Source organism: Pezoporus flaviventris, unplaced genomic scaffold (genome assembly GCF_033815535.1).
Source record: "Pezoporus flaviventris isolate CSIRO_AGI_PZ_B2104156 unplaced genomic scaffold, CSIRO_AGI_Pfla_v1 ptg000045l, whole genome shotgun sequence".
Classification (NCBI taxonomy): domain Eukaryota; kingdom Metazoa; phylum Chordata; class Aves; order Psittaciformes; family Psittacidae; genus Pezoporus; species Pezoporus flaviventris.
The window spans coordinates 20620202-20626322 of NW_026892593.1; the positions used below are offsets into that span (position 1 = coordinate 20620202).

General features: G+C 37.2%; 1 long non-coding RNA gene across 1 annotated transcript; it reads right to left on the reverse strand.

Moving 5' to 3' along the window:
- Positions 1-281: 281 nt before the first annotated feature.
- Positions 282-4268, reverse strand: LOC133276624 (uncharacterized). Its single transcript, XR_009745932.1, has 3 exons — positions 4206-4268; positions 3463-3764; positions 282-677 (listed from the first exon to the last, which is right to left on the reverse strand). It is a non-coding gene; the product is annotated as an uncharacterized LOC133276624 (long non-coding RNA).
- Between the last annotated feature and the right edge of the window lie 1853 nt (positions 4269-6121).

Consider the following 6121-nt stretch of genomic DNA (forward strand, 5'->3'; position numbering starts at 1 on the left):
GAAACAGTGGAAAAGACTCTGCTTTTGAAAAGCCTGAAACGCTTTATGCTTTGCTGCTGCAAATATAGTCAGCAAAACCAGCTCATCTATAACTTATTTGCTGAAATTAATGAAACCACCAATGATACTGGTTCAAAAAAAGTAACAAAAAGACAAAAGTTTTTAAGTTTTATTACCAATAAAAGATAACATTATTTGTTGAATAGGAACAATTTGTGATTAGTAGAATTTAAAATGTCATAAAAAATGAAAATAATCATACTTTATGAGTGCAAAATCTATTGCAATAAGACATTAAAAAGACCCCTGCTTTATCACAGCAAGAGATAAAGATTATTCTAAAGGTGACATAGTGCATGTCTCCCCAGACTTTTGGGCAAAATTGGTGCGATGTGGCTATGATTTATTTTATGCTCAGATTTAAGATCCTATAGCTGCCCAGCAATTTGCCACATTTATAGTCAAGTAACAACTGCAAAGCAACTAAGGAGCTTTCTGGAGGTCCCTGATGTTGACACCTGGCAGATAATTGCAGTAGATTGTGATAAGATAGTCTTTTGCCCTGTCGAGATCAGTTTTCCTTGTTTTCAGGTGGGCAGTCCACACAGATGAGTGGTTCATTTGTCTGGTGAAGGCTGCCACTGGTGATGTGAAGAGTCTGTCACCAGCTGAAGTACCTGAAAAGGAAAAGACGGAAGACACTCCCGATTTTCAAGAGTGAGGCTTGTCTCTTTACTTTGTACCCAACAGTTGCAGAAAAGATGCTGGAAATCTTGTCAGTAAAGTTCCTGCCCAGATCACTTTTTCATGGATAATTGGGAGTGAGTAGGGAGAGAGTCCTGAGGAGGAAAAGGAGGGCAAAATGGACTTCAAGGCAAAGAAGCCCACAGGAGAGAATGGAGAGTGAGAGAAATGGGAAGGGTTCCCTGTTGGGGTAGGTAAGTGCCCTAGATGTGAGTATAAAGAAAGATAGACCACTCAGAAGTTCGGGTTAATGCCATCACCTAGAATCTCTTTTATTATAAAGTATATCTGACAGCTTTCAAAAGAAAAAATGGAAGGAACTGCAAATGTTTTGCTGTTTTCACAGGATTTATAAAGCCTTCTCCTGTGCTTTCTTTGATGGTGTAAAATGTATTCCATAGCTTCTTCTAAACCCAACTTGCCTTGGATTAAAAACATGCACCTCTGATTTTGCATTCATGGCAACGTAATTAGTGGGGAAATGTACCTCCCCTTCTCTTAGTTTCTGCAGGCCTTGAGTAAATATAGCTGTGTTCTCATTTTCCTTTTTTTTATATGTATTAGGAAGAAACAATACCACGCACCCACTTTGTGGAAAACTATCAAATAATGTTATGTGAAAGATACTTGCTTATCTTCTGACAGTCTGAAGTCATTGAAAAAGGACTACCTTCATGAAATAAAAATTCTTACCTAGTTTGTTTAATTGCATATTCAAACTCCCTTTTATGAGTAACAAGAACTGTTGTCTAATGGTGTTCACACTAGTTGCCCTAAGGATGAAATGGCAATCAGAGACATTGTTCATTCTATTTGGGATTCTGAGTCGTCAGGCACATCAGTATGCAGATATAATCTGAGGATGAAACAAATAACCTCAATGATGAAATGAAACGTGAAACTCTTATTTGAACCTCTTGTTGTTGCTTTACTGAGCTTCATTGCCTACACAACAGTATGAATAATATTACTATAAACACTTGACATTGTCTTAGTTTTGTAATGCTCTGGGAGGGAGTTTGCTGTGACCTTATTGTGTCTTTATATTTAAAAGCCTTGAACAATAGTTTTGTCTTCACTGCAGCCATTCTATAACTATGCCCCTCAAAAAAAAAAAAAAAGAAAAAATCAAAAATAATTGTTAAGAATGGGTGGTTGGTACAGGTCTTTAAAGGAAAATTCTATTATTGCTTCAGTTGGTGTACATTTTCATACACAATATACCTATTCATGTGCATATATATATAATTTGTATATGTATATCTCCGGGTTAAGTACTCATTTACACAGCCTCAGAGAGGTCAGGTTTTTATGTTTCTCTTCCCATTCTTTTTCCAGGAAGACTTCCAGCCCTTAAGAAAATCTAAACTAGGTTTTCAGGTTTTGATGAACACAAAAAAGTATACTTACAAGCTCCCTTTTCTAGATGAGTATAGCTAAGCAGATAATGAGAGGTGAAATCTGCACATATTTATTTAAATGAAACATTGGATTTTCCATGGCATTATTCTAACTCATTTTGTACTCACTTTGCAAGAATATTCTAAGAAATTAATTTACTGAGAGTCTGCTTAAAATATGTTTTGTTACTGAATAGAGGGTGATACCAGTGGAAGTCATACTTGGAGTTCTAATATGCAATTATTGAAAATGAACGATAAACTACTAGTTCTGCTCTGCCCTGCAGAGAACAAAAAAGTAAATATGACTGCTGCTTATATGCTAGCTGCAATACTTTACCTGTAATGTACTGCTCTTCTTTTCCAATTATAGTCAAACATCTTCATCATCAAATATATAATCTGTTATTACAAACATTATGTGCATTTGTAACTGTCCTGGGTTCAGCTGTAAAAGGCACTTTTCTTCTTCTTAGTAGATGGTGCAGTGCTGTGGTTTTGACTTTAGCCTTAGAACAATGCTGATAACATCAGTGGTTTTAGTTATTGCTCAGTAACGTTTACTTTGATCAAGGACTTTCTGAGTCTCATGCTCTGCCAGGGAGGAGGGGAAGCTGGGAGGAAGCAAAGACAGGACACCTGACCCAGCCTAGCAAAAGGGGTATTCCATACCACAGCACGTCATGCCCACTACATAAACTGGGGGCAGTTACCCAGAAGGGGAGATCACTGCTCTGTTTGGGCTGGGTATTGGTCGGTGGGTGGTGAGCAATTGTATTCTCTCCCTTTGTTATTTCCCCTATCATTACTATTGGTGGTAGCAGTAGTGATTTGTGTTATACCTTAGTTACTGGACTGTTCTTATCTCAACCTGTGGGAGTTACATTCTTTCGATTCTCCTCCCCATCTCTCTGGGAGCCAGGACAGGAAAGAAGGGGAAGAGTGAGCCAGTGGCTGCGTGGTTCTGTGTTACCGACTGGCCTTAAACCATGACAGTAGCTTAGTGCATAGTCAAAATGGTCTTATAATATGACCAAACATGGGCAGAAATATTTTTAGAATGGGAAAATTATGGAGCCAGACTTTTGAGGCAAGACTTGTATTCACATAGACGATAAAGTGCAACAAACAAAAGACCTATTTCTGTTACGATAGGTAAATAATAAACAACAAAAATCAAATTTATCTTCACTCTCTCCTGTTATTAGGTATGTGCAGTAAAATGCTTGCTACACTATTACCAAGTATATTTGCAGACAGAATTTTGCTAATGTTAATGAATAAATAAATAGTATTATTATATTATGAATCTTTATACCAATTTCAGTTGGCTGTTCAGAGCTGTGCAGTATGTAGTATGTATAAGATTCATGCTGTTGATTCTTGCTTTGTGAATTCCCAGACCAAGGCCTGTAAGCCTGTGAGTTCGGTTGGGTCACAAATCAGCAAATACAAGTGGCTGTAGAACAAGAGGTGGGTCATAATACAAAGATTTGTGCTCAAGAACTCCAGCAAAGAGACAGGCTACATAGGTGCAGGTGTATTACGGCCTCTTGCTCACCTTGGGTGACCCAGTGTGCCATTGCATCTCACAGCTGAAAGGAAGTGTCTTTTTCACAACTGTTCAAAAAGGAAGAAAGGAAGCTATGTTCAACAAATAAATTATTAACACTGAATTATTCCCTCAGCTCTATGGCACAGTCACTGCTGCCCCAGTTTTCTCTCTTGCATCTGAAGCATAAAATATCTTTCCTGTCCTCAAAGCCTTTTCTGATAGAAATTGATGAGATGGCTGAAGTCAGAATTGGGCCTTATGAGGTAGCATCTTTTGGCAAAGAATATATAATTTTGTGGTTTTATTTTTTCAAGATCTTGTTCTATTCCTTTTGAATTGAAAGGGAGACTTGCCAATGACTTAAAAAAGCAGGGAAGAATGGCCCTGCAGTTTCTCTGACATGTAAGGACCCAATTAGATGCATACACCAATAGCAAAACATTCACACTTGTACAAAGTTGGTACATTGATCTCAACTTAAACTTTTACCGGTTTTAGCTGCTTACAGGAGTTTGATATGACTCAGCAGAGTGCCTTTTCATGGAGGTCAAAGGGCTGAACAGAAACCTGTAAGAGACCTATGCCAACCAATTAAGAGATTTTACTGGCTAATACACTGTAATGCTGAGCCTTATTTACATAAGTATGTATTTTTACCAAACTAAGAGTAGTTTTACAAAGTAACCCAAATGTTTTCAGGATAAATTAAACTTCATACTGTCTTGACTCATACCACTTGTCCCAGCTCATTTATAGTAGGAATTTATCAGGGCAAAAAGTGCTTTTCTCTTTTATTACATATCATCTTTTCAACAATACAGCTCATTATATCTGTCTTGCAAATACAGAGAATGAAATAAGAAACAAACATAATTTTCTGAAAATAGAACAGTAAAGCAGAATAAGATGTTATATTCGACTTGGTATCTTGTAAATCCCAAATCAGGGAAACATAGTGTTAGACAGTATGTGTTTCCAGTGTGTCTGCTTCTATATCTGTATGTGTACAGATATATTGCTATATAGCTACCTGTCCTGGGTTCAGCAGTAGCAGTCATTTTTCTCCTTCGTGGTAGCTGGTGCACTGCTGTGTTTTGACTTCCAGCCTGGGAACAGTGCTGGTGATACCAATGTATCTGCTGCTGCTACTGCTGAACCCAGGACACTACCTCTCTGTATAACTCTTTAGAAGTAAACCAGGTGTTTTCCTAAATGAACATTACCAGATCTGAGGTATATAGATTCAGTAATATTCTATTGTTCAGAAAAATATTATTGAGAATAAAAGTAGATGTATGAAATATTTTGGAGGGAAAGTTGTTGTATTATACAGACACCTAAACATGCCTGGATGAATTAATTTTGTAATGAACCTTTTCAGTGCAATAGGGGAAAAACTCACTTTATTAACAAAAAGTGTTGAATGAAAATGTAATAAAAATGTCAGTCTATTAGGTAGTTAGAAATCCATCCACAATTAATTGACATTTAGTAATTCTGTGGAACATAAGAATATTAAGAAACTGCCGAGGAATGTCACAAAGTACATATTTTTACGTCAGCTATGGAATAGGATGTTTTGACTGGGTGTTTTCATGTGTGAGACTTAGTATTCAGTAGTTACTAAAAGAAACAGAGTATTTTACTTTGGGAATTTCTTTCATGTTTCTATGAGCATAAAATCTTGGTCTAGAATTGCAGTCAACTTCCAACGATTATTCATCTTCTCTATACATTTAAATAGTATTATAAATATTTAATGTAACTTGGTAAAATACTTTAATGCAAATATAAATATGTATTTTACATTTATAAGATTTAAAAGGTTTTGAAAGTTTGCAATATGTCGATGATTAATTATAATCATGGTTCTGTTTGAGTAGGAAAGTATCTATGGGACGACCTACATGCAAGAGCATCTTAAATCATCTGGTCAGTGGATACTCTGCAGAGACGGTGTCCTGGGTACTACACCATACTGATCACTGATATTAGACCTGAGCAAAACAGTCATCTGTCAGATGGCCTTGGCTCCAAATACTTCCTGAGCAATTCAGAAAGTGAGGGAAAACGGTTCCAAATATTCATTCCCTATACTGACGTCTTCCATTCCCGCGGCAGAGCAGATGGAGGTATCAGCTACATCATGTGCTGAGGAGCGAGGCTGTTCCCTCAGTGCAGCCTGTGCAGGTCTGATCAGATTCTGTTCTTCTGGAGGCCAGGAGACAGAAAATGACAGAGAAGCAGAAATTTCCCATTGACTGTAACTTCCCCGGTGAATCAGTATGGAGAACAACCAATTAGATATGGAAGCTACTAAAAGTCAGTACATATCCAAATTTAGCCTTCATACTGATCTCCTTATGTCCTTTCTACTAGGTCATATGGTCATCCTACAGCTTATTTGGAAACTCATTCAACT